The following is an 11,296-nucleotide window of genomic DNA, read 5'->3' as shown; positions in this document are numbered from 1 at the left end:
ATTCCTCTACTGTATTGGGGGAAAGTGACAGGAAAGTAAATAATTAGTAAGAGAAAGGAAAGAGAAATTTTTTTAAAAAAAAATGTAGAAAAAAGGGGTTGACAGGTGGCATGGTAGTTAAGGGCACTGGACTCCCACATGGCTAACTGTGGTTCAAGTCCAGACCTTGCTGCGTGGACTTCTCTCCTTTCCTTCTTTCTCTCTGTCTCACTCTGGTAAAATTAAATAAATAAATAAATAAATAAATAAAGTCAAAATAATTCTTTTTTAAAAAGTAGAAAAAGAAAAAAAGAATATAGAAAGTGAAATTCCCCTTCCTTTCTAGCTTTGGGTCTAGGAGGTGAGTTTGGAGGAGAGGGGCTATGGCTGGGAGGGGCTGTGACTCTGGTCTCTGAAATGGACAGGATGCCTCAGATGAAGATGCCTACTTAAATAGCCTGCAATTCCTCTGTCTCATGTACGTGGAGGAAAGTAAAGAATTAGCAAGAGAAAGAAAAGAGAAAAAAGGGAAAAAAATTAAAGATAAAAATAGAAAAAAAGATAACAGACTGAAAAAAAGGATCGAAATCTCCCTACTTTTCTAACTTTGGTCTGGAAGGTGAGGTTGAAGGAGAGGGACTTCAGCTGAGGGTTTCAAAGTCCAGATGCTGGTCCCTGAAATGAGCCAAGTGCCTCAGATGGAGATGCCTGCTTAAATGGCCTGCAATTCCTCTCTCCTTTGTTGGGGAAGGAGGGTAAGAATAAGCAAGAGAAAGGAAAAGTAAAAAGAACAAAGATAAATTTCTTTACTTTTCTAGTTTTCAGTCTAGGAGGTGAGATTGGAGGAGAGAGGTATTGGCTGGAGGCTTCTGAACCTGATACTGGTCCCCAAAATGGGAAAGTTTCCTCAAATGACCTTCAATTTCCCTATACTATGTGGGGAACCAGAGGAAAGCATTCACAAGAGAAAGGAAAGGCAAAATCAAAATTTAAAAAAGAAGAAAGAGTCCTTCCAGCTCAACACCTAGTGAAAATCCATCAGCATCTGAGGTGGGCCTGGCCCAGCTTCTTTAACTGAAGAACATCTGTCTCAAATCTCTTCTTCTATCCCAAAACCCAGTGAGGTGAGGTAGTCTCTGTCTTCTTTCTGACTCTATCTCTCTGTTTCTATATTTATCTCAAAATTTTTCTTTTTTTTTATATTCTTTTAAAATCTGTAAGTACTCTCTCTTGTCTCTGACCTTTCCTTTATCTTGCTAATTTCAAAATCCATCTGTATCTGAGGTTGGTCTGGCCCTTCTCCTTTAACTGAAGAGCCTCTGCTCAAACCTTTCCTTCTAGCACAACACCTAACCAGATGGGGTAGTCTCTGTCTTCTTTCTGTCTCTGTCTCTATGTCACTCTCTTTCTCTTGAAACTTTTCTTTTGACAGGAAGTGGATGAATATGGAAGATTTACTGCTGAGTGAAGCAAGCCAGGCTACGAAGGAGAGGCATTGTACATCCCAACTTAATATATGCCAAGTGTTTGCACTCTATGACTGAAACTAATTGACTAAGGATTTAGAAACACAGTATATAGATGTAAATACCAGATATAGTGTGTGGGAAAGAGGGGGTATTGAGGAAGGACATTTAGAAGAAAAATAGTAAAAGCATTAATGGCACAAAGAAATGTGGTATTATCTGTTGAAAATATTTAGTTTTATAAACTATACTAGAGAGCTATGTTTACCCATTGAAATATCCATTTTGTAAGACAAATAATAATATAATTTAATGTATAAAAGAAAACAAAATAAAAAAATAAAAATAAAGGGAAAAAATCTGTAAGTACTGTCTTTTGTGTCTGATCTTGCCTTTATCTCTCTAATTTCAGAATCCATCTACATCTGAGGTAGACCCAGTCCTGCTCCTTTAAAAGAAGAGTTTCTAAACAAACCACTCCTTCCAGTCCAATACCTAGCAAGCTAGGGCAGTCTCTGTCTTCTTTCTGTCTGTCTCTGTCTCTCTGTCACTCTCTTTCTCTCTATATTTTTCTTTTCTTTTTTCTTTTTTTAATACTTAACCTAACTTTATTCATGCTTCCTTTGGGATAGGGAAAAAAAATCATTCAGAGATTATACAGTAAAGACAAAGTATGTCTTACTATTAAAACTTTTAAACTACAATAATGATGTACCTTAATTACTTCCATGTACATAAGTCTAACATTACAGGTTTTGTTTTTAAGAAATAAACACGATTAAGACTTCCAGTAGTATGTTTTTTAAAGAATTGTTTCATTTAACTTTATTTATTTATTTTAATTTGATGAGAGAGAGAGAGAGAGAGAGGAGAGAGAGGAGAGAAAGTGAGAAAGAAAGCCGCCAGGTCCAGTACTCGAACCATAGTTAGCCATATGGGAGTCCAGCACCCTTAACCACTGCACACCATCTGCTGGCCCCTCTAGGAGCATTTTATGATAAAGTAATCCCTAATTTTTCTTTGTAAAAAGATCAAACACCTCCAAAATACAAATTTCTATACACAGTTAACACCTTACTTAAAATATTATGTGGAAAGCCTTAGAATGTGCTGACATCATATTTTCAACTAGGTAAGCAAGAAACCATAGTGCCAAATGGAAAAGTGTATTTGCAAATAAACTTTAAAAACTAAGTTTTGAAATTAAATACAGAAGATATACATCTTTTCTAAAATAAATAAGATGTAATGTATTAACACTTCACTATAAAGGATGCACACCAGAACGTTTATAAATGGTGAACAAGTTTTATTCAAGGATCATTTACTACAATAAACATTGACTAAATAGAACTGCATATCATGAAGCACTATGGGTGGTCTATGTTTTGCCACATACTTTTGTTACCTTGAGGTAGATAACACATGTGTACCAAATTCAGCATTCATTTTCAGTTGCTACTGATATCATGTGTTTTAAGAAATGTGTACAGTAGAAAAATTTTAAAATACTCATGAATAAAAATGTTTTAGGGAAAAAATATATTTTAAAGAGAAAAGAGTTCTCCTCTCCATTCGCAAACTGGCTATCCCAGGAAATATGATACAAGGCTTCTAACTGAGCCAACTTTGCCATTTCTTTTTTCTTCTTTTCTCGGCTTACAGACTTTGATATCAAACTTTTTAATTCTAGTTGGAACACTGAGCTATTCAAATTTAACTTATTAACATCAGCAGGCTTGTGTTGTGAACTAAGTTCAATAGTTCCTACAATAAAAGAATCAAAATCAAACCCCTGATTCTTTTCCCTTTCTTTTTCAGCCAGTTGTGATGCTTTCTCTAGAGTTATCTGGGCATTTACTAATCCATTCATTTCACATTTGTCTGACTTGCCTTTCTTATCATAATTTTCTTTGCTTTGTTCTTTCCAATTGGACAGATCTATAATAAGCTTGGGTTCATAGTAATGGTTAACTTCACTCTTTCTCCAAACTAAGTTATCTAAATATGATGATGACCTAATTTTGTAGTTATAAGTATGGCTACACTCCAGATCACATTATTTGTTTTCATGGTGATCTGGGTACTGCCAACAAGGCTCAGTGGAGTAATTGGTATCAAAAGCAGGGTCCTCCACTACTTTTCCTAATCTCCATTCAAATATTTTTGAAGGTCAACTTGTACTTCTTCATAAGTAATATCAGACAGAGCTCTTGGGTCAAGCTGAACTTCATCAATATCAAAGTTGGTATGTATAGGTCAATCATACTCTGAAAACTGACAGTCAGGTACCTTTCTCAGTTATAAATGTAACTATGAGTTTTATCCATAAACAAAATATCATCAACTTCATCTTCAATATGAAATGGATGACTTGGAATTGCTTATCCATTGGAAAGGAATATATGCTCATGTAAGGGTGGGAGAGTGCTTCCTCTGCTGTCAACCAATCCATGGGACTAAGTGTCAAAATGTGTCCCAGGAAATCCAGTGCTTCTCAATTAATTCCTGGAAGCAGCTGAGTTAAAGGTTTGTGTGACTCAGTCATGTCATTTCTAATGTAAACTAGAATTACACTGAGAAGCTCCTGATGATCTTCATCGTGTACAACAGGAATAGATTCTAAAATCAGCTGCATCTGTTCAAGTTCATGTGTGCCTGCAAAGAGGGTTTTACCAATCAGCATTTTAGCAAAGATGTAGCCTGCAGCCCACATATCAATGGCTTTAGTATAATTATTAGGAGAAAATAAAAGATGTGGAGATCTGTACTATTTAGTAAACAACCCTTCAGAAAGATGACCCTTATGGGAATAATTAGGATCCATGATCTGTGCAAGACGAAGTCACCTATCTTCAGCACCAACTCTTTAGTATTAATGAAAAGATTAGCTGGTTTAATATCTTTGTGCAATACGTTTGCCAAGTGAATATACTTGAGCCCACATAGCAGCTGATATATGAAAAGCTGTGCATGCTCTTCCAATAAAGGGTGCTGTTCCAGCACATTAGCCAAGTTTGTCTCCATGTACTCCTGAACGATGTAAACACTGTTCAGTTCAGTAAGAGAACTCACATCATCTATTAACTGGCTTCCACTAGGACCAAGAATTTCAAACACTTTCACAATGTTATCTTGTTATCATGATCAAGTCTTCTAGTGATTTTGATTTCCCAGAGAGCATTTTGATACTCTAGGGATCAGTAAGGACAATTTTGTTGATGGCCACTCTTTTGTCACAGTCATTGTCTACAGCAAACAAAACAAAACAAAACAAAACAAAACAAAACAAAAAAACCAAGCCAGTGCCTTGTTATGGCATGAAATCATCAAGGATTGGGACCACTCAAATTTGGGAATTTATGAGCCTTTATTCCTGGCCAGGGACTGACACGCCACACTGCGTGAAGACAGTGTCAAGAGGACAGCCCTGTCCTGCAGTTTCACAGAGCATTTAAGCACAACTCCTAAAAGGGGATTTTCAGCTTTTGGGGGAGGGGTCCACATGCCACTAGGTAGGGACTTTCCAGTAAGGAAGGGAAAGGAGGAAGTGTTCTGGGTAAGGGTCCTAGGTGTGATACCCACAAGGGGAACTTAGGTGGGGAATTTGGCCAAGGGAGGAAAGGCCACAAGGATTTCTGGGATGGCAGCTGCTAGGGTTGTGAAACCATAAGGTTACAAGAGGGGCATAGTTTTCAGGTATACTGGCAAAGGGGCTGGCAAGTTTTTGCAAATGTCTTATAAAAGCAAAATGGCTGTTAATCTCTTAGCCTAGCGGGCTTCATTTTATGATTAGCTATATTGTTTTTCCTGTGGCCTGCTACATTCCCCACTGGCTCTTTGCAGGATTTAAATAATTGGATCCTTGTCTCCAGGTGGCAAAGGGTGATAATGGGAACTCAGCACTAAGAGCTCGATGGATTGGAATCACTATTTAACAATTTGTGAGCCAATTAATGACACATGGCCCTACTGTGATCCTGAGAAGCAAGAGTACAAAGGGCCCCACCAGACCAGTTATAAGAATAGTCAGCCAGAGGGACCAATTGAAGAGATTCTCAAACCAGTTTTGTTCGGCCCTTCTTGCCTCCTCCCTTTCCTTCAATTTACCATTAGTTCACTGAGGCTTTGGTTAATTACTCTGGAGTGATTGGTGTAGAAGCAACAGGCCTCTCCTAGGGCCAAAGGCCTCCCTGCTTCAGGAACAGAAAGTCTAGTCCCCTTCTGTTTTGTAAGGCCATCTCAGCTAAGAAGTCTTTTTACAAGCAAAATGATAAATAGTGATTGACTGTTTAAAAAATAATTGGAATGATAATTATAATAATTGGGGAAAAAATGAAAAGCTATTGGATGATGAAGATGGGAATTTTAATGTCTCTGTACTGACTGATATGCATGGTATTCCTTCTGGTAAAAGAAATGTAATACACTGTAAAGTTATATGTGATTCAATGTAATATAAACAAGATTATGATAATTAATTAATTAATTAATTTTAAAAAGACTATCTCAGCTAAGGAGCCCAAAGATTCCTCGAGCACAGTTACACTCTTTTCCAGGTCTCACAAATCTCTATCTACCTAGGCCAACAAGGCCTTGATATTTCTATGTCCCACTATCAGAGCCAAGGTTCTTACAGTGGTAGTCCCTGCAATGCCAAGGCCCAACATTAGTGGGATCAAAGTAGGTGCCCATTTTACTCTTTTGATTTCCACCCCACACATCCCCAGGTGCTCTTGTCCCCCTTCTCCAGAAGAGTAGTATACCTAGGGAAGAATGTGAGCCGAGATACAAAGGTGAGAGGGCTGAGATGAATCCTCAAACAGGATAGGGTTGATACAGGGAGTTATGCCTGTTGTACAGGCAAACCAAGTTCCTTTGGGGGCCACTAGGAAGTAGAAGCAGGGAACCCCTGGATGGAAGCTATAGATAGAAGAGCAGGACTCTGAATAAGGGGAGGAGGCTAAGTCGATGCATTTGGACATAAAACAAGATCCAGTCCCCTGTAGGCTTCACAATGTAAGCCATGGTGTCTGCCCCCAATGGCACCTGTTGACAAAGGGTGGGCTGGTGATTGTGGCACTTCGAACTTCTCCTTCTCTCAGGCCAATGGTAAGATTTGCACCAACTCCAATGAAATAGAGGGGCTCAGGGTCTAAGCTCAGCCAGCAATCTTCAGTCAGGTTCAGCTGTGTCTGGTTCAAGTAATCAAACACAGCATCAAGAGTCGTAAGTAAGGGGTTATCTCTTGGTCCCTTGGGGTCTGGGGAAAGATTGCTCAGCACCATGGTCGTGGGGGGTTCTGGGGAGAGAACACAGGTCTTGGGAGCAGTCATGACCCGAAACATGACTGGGGCCTTGGTCTGAGCAGGGGGCTGGGACTGTGACCCAGTCCCGTGATTCTGAGCTCTCTGCTGGGAGGCTTGGTTGTCTCTCCAGATAGTTAAAGGGCCCCATGAGTCAACTCTTTTGTTCAAGGGGCTGATGGGCTTTTCTGGCTCTGGGGAAGTCCTCTTTTGGACAGTGAACAGACCCCCAGGATTGTGTTGTCCCAGGACAAACACACGGACTCCCCAGGACTTTCTATAAAGCCAACTTGGGTCTATCCAAGAAGTTATTGAGATATAAACTTGTTTGCATGTCCCAGGAACTGAGCAGTGAGGGTCCTCCTTCTCCAAATATGCAACACTGAGTCTGCCGCCCCACCTCCCTGCTTCCAAGGTGCATGGGTCTCACAGCCCCAGGCAGCATAGTAATTGTCCCCCAGTCCACCACATTTCTTTGATGCTACACCAGGGCACACATACATTTGGTATTTTTGGACCAGTACAAATTTAGGACCATATCCATGCTTGGATTGGGTCAAGTCCCATCTTCCTATGCTCCCTAGGTCATGACCCAAGAGGCTGAAGAGGTCTGTGGAGAGCAATGGTTCATCATGCTTGGTGTTTGTCGCTAAGACCCATCCATCAACAGTTTGCACCGATTCCCAGGTGAACATCCCAGCAGCCTGCAGTTGGGGATTTCTGGTGGCTGCTCCCAAGAGGATACTCAGGATGAAATTCGTTGCAGGCATACCTTTAGGGGGTCCTCTGAGGGTTGTAGCCACCGTGTCTCCACATTGGTGGAGTTAGCCCACTTTACCTTGATAAAATGGACCCAATGTGGTTTCTTGGGACAACAACCTTGATGGCTGTCGGGGTGGTCAGGATTACAGGGAAAGGACCAGTCCAATGGGCCTCCAGTGAGGCTGGTTCATGTCTCTTCAGCCACACCAGATCTTCAGACTGGAGGTCCTCAGTAGGTGTGTGCTGGGTCTCAGAGCCCAATAGCTGGTGTGCCTCCTGAATGAGGTGCTGTGTCCTTTTAGTTGATGCCTTTAAAGCCTGCAGGGACTATAAAAGGGCATGGTTAGACAATTCCCCCTTTATCTTCTCTCCAATCTTGGGAACCAAGGGGGGTGGCCTCCCAAACATGTCTTCAAAAGGGATCAATCCCTGCACATAAGGGATACAAAGTGTATGCAAAAGGGCAAAAGGAAGAAGACTCACCGAGTTTTCACCAATCTCCAGCCTTAACTTAGTTAGTGTTTTGTTTTGTTTTTTTGAGAGGTTTTCACTATAGGGCATGTGCGCTCGCCAGACAGAGAGAGACATAGAGACAGAAAGCGAGAAATCATCCCACAGGGGGGATGGTCACGCCGCAATCCCTTTACCTCCATTCTCCTCTCGGGATCTTGGGCACGCCCACACATGCGCCCCGCGTGAGTTTTTTAAGCCACCGGGTCCAGGACGCGAACCGCGGTTGCGAACTGGGAGTCCAGCGACATAGCCATTACGCTAACTGCTGGTTCCCAACTTAGTTTAAGTTTTGTATTTGTTCTTTCAGCTTGCTCTGAACTTTGGGGTCTGTAGACACAGTGGAGCTTCCAATTTATCCCTAAGCATTTTGACAGTGATTGTGTAATCTGAGTGATGAACACAAGACCATTGTCGTTCCCCAGTGCCAATGGCAATCCAAAGCATGGGACAATTTCAGATAGTAATTTTTTACAGACTATCTGTACTGTTTTGGACCTAGTGGGATAAACCTCAGGCCAGCCAGAAAAAGTGTCCACAAACACTAGTAAGTAGCGGTATCTGGCCAACCCATGAGGGAGCTTGGTGAAGTCCACCTCCCACTGTTCTCCTGGGTTCTCTCCCCACAGTCTGGTCCCCCAATGAAAAGGAGCCACTCTCCTGGGATTGACCTGTGCACAGATGTGGCACCTCTTAGCAGTGTCCTTAGCAATTATTGTCACTCCAGGAATATAATAGTCTCTCCTTAGGAGATCTATCAATTTTGTCCCCCATAAATGGGTGCTCTGATGCAGTTGGGAAATGAGGTTGCATCCCAGTGTTTCCAGAAGGAGGATTCTTCCATCTGGCAGTTCCCTCCATCCCTCTGGCTGATGTGTAGCACCCAGGGCATTGCTTAAGTCTTCTTCTTCCTTGGTGTATTAAGGCTTTTTGACAAGGGTTTGGGGTGGGAGCATGGAGAGGATCTGCAGGAGCCCCACTGGCTTTAAGGCCACCTCTTTGGCTGTCCTGTCTGTGAGGGCATTCCCTCTAGCTATGGGGATTGTGCCAGCCTGATGTCCATGGCAGTGCTTAACTGGCACTGTCTTGGGCAACCATAATGCTTCCAGTAAGGCTAGGACCTCTGAAGGATTTTTGATTTGCTTTCCTCCAGCTGAAAGCAACCCTTGTTCTCTGTAAAAGGCCCCATGTACATGAAGGGTTGCAAAGGCATACCTACTGTCTGTGTAGATGTAAATACTTTTTCCCTTCCCCTAGCGGAGCACCTGAGTGAAAGCAATCAATTCTGCTCTCTGGGCTGAAACTCCTGGCCCCAAGGCCTGGGCCCAGATCACTTGGTCATGAGTGATCACTGCTGCACCCAAATACCTCTGTTTGTGTACCATGTAACTGCTCCTGTTGGTGAAGAGGACCGCATCAGAATCCTTGAGGGAGACATCTGTGAGGTCCTCTTGAAGATTTGAGAGTGACATCAGGACTTCAACACAGTCATGCAGACCTGCTGTGGGTCATCAGCAGGCACAAGATCCACCCACAGGCCTCTGTCCAGCAAGGGATATCGAAGGAGGGTCATCTCTGATCCCCACCCCACTTCCAGACTTCCCATCCCAAAACCCCATCTCCTAGACTGTCCTTTTCTGGCAGCAGGCACAAGGTCCACCTACAGGCCTCTGTCCAACAAGGGACATTGAGGGAGGGTCATCTCTGACCCCCGCCTCACTTCTAGACTCCCCAGCCCAAGACTCCACCTCCTAGACTGTCCTTTCCTGGCAGTAGGCACGAGGTCCACCTACAGGAATCTGTACAGCAAGGGATATTGAAGGAGGGTCATCTCTGACCCCTGCCTCACTTCCAGACTCCCCAGCCCAAGGCCCCACCTCCTAGACTGTCCTTTCCCGGCAGCAGGCACAAGGTTCATCTACAGGCCTCTGTACAGCAAGGGATATTGAGGGAGGGTCATCTCTGACCCCTGCCTCACTTCCAGACTCCCAGGCCCAAGACCCCACCACCCAGGTAGGTAGCTAGAATTTTTCTGTGGCTTTTTTTGACCCCCTCTACTCTCTTGTTAATTCCTAGCTCTGCCTCTTTCCACAGACTGTCCTTTTCCTGGCAGCAGGCACAAGGTCCACCTACAGGCCTCTGGCATTTCTTTATTTTTCTCTGTTGTCTATCATTTTGTCTCATATTATCCTCTCCTCTTAGTTTGTTACCCTGCCAGAGGGACTGGACAGGTTTAGAATCAGATATCTGAAATTTCCTAGTAAAAACTGCTTTTTAGACACCTCAGTAGAGTTCCCCTCTTGAGAGCACATTGGTAAAAACAGCAGAAGAGAGACTTCAGCAAACATCTATTCCCACCCAAAAGGAAAAACTCTTACTCCTAGTGGAAGAAAAGTTCCCCCAAGAGGTTTTCAAAAGTGAATACATCTTCCAATGGCTAGAAGTAGAAAAAGAGCCTCAGGTCTGAATAAACAAGGAAATATGTCTCCAACAAAGGAAAACTCCCCTTCATGTCTTGTAAATATGGAGGACATTACCAAAATGACTGACAAAGAATTTAGAACATCCATGGTGACCAAATTCTGTGAGTTGGAACAGAAAAGAGATAATGAATTACAGGAAATTAGGAAGTCCTTCCAGGATATGAAAGAAGAAATGGATACACTGAGAAAGAATGAGATGGAACTATTAGTCTGTAATACAGGAAATCAATAACTCGCTGGAAAGTATTAAGAGTCGATTAGGCCATGCTGAAGATCAAATCTCCAAGGTAGAAGATAAAACTTCTGACCTAGAAAAAAAACACCAAAACAATCGAGAAAATAACAAAAAAACATGAGGATAATATACAAGAAATACTAGACTCCATTAGACGCCCAAACATCAGAATAATTGGCATTCCAGAAGGTGAAGAAACTAAGAGCAGTATGGAAAACCAATTCCACGAAATCCTCGAAGAAAATTTCCCAAGTCTAAAGAGGCACTCAACCATCCAGACCCAAGAAAGACAAAGAACCCCAAATAGAATCAACCCCAGAAGATCTTCCCCAAGGCACATCTTACCCAGGCTAAGACCACAGATAAAGACACGATACTAAAACTGGCAAGAGAGAAATGAGAAGTAACTTACAAAGGCCATCCCATCAGGCTAACACCGGACCTCTCATTAGAAACAATGCAAGTAAGGAAAGAATGGGAAGACGTATGGAAAGTGTTAAGAGAGAAACAATTTCAACCAAGACTATTATATCCTGCAAGATTATCCTTCATATG

General features: G+C 42.2%; 1 pseudogene; it reads right to left on the bottom strand.

The window, feature by feature from the left end:
- Window positions 1-3,009: 3,009 nt before the first annotated feature.
- The window catches only part of LOC102471214 (mitogen-activated protein kinase 6 pseudogene), a 25,334-nt pseudogene continuing 17,047 nt past the window's right edge, over window positions 3,010-11,296 (bottom strand).

This window comes from Tupaia chinensis, unplaced genomic scaffold, assembly GCF_000334495.1.
Source record: "Tupaia chinensis unplaced genomic scaffold, TupChi_1.0 Scaffold139113_1, whole genome shotgun sequence".
Classification (NCBI taxonomy): domain Eukaryota; kingdom Metazoa; phylum Chordata; class Mammalia; order Scandentia; family Tupaiidae; genus Tupaia; species Tupaia belangeri.
Note: the sequence above shows the minus strand (reverse complement) of the source record. Positions and strands in the feature narration are given on the sequence as shown.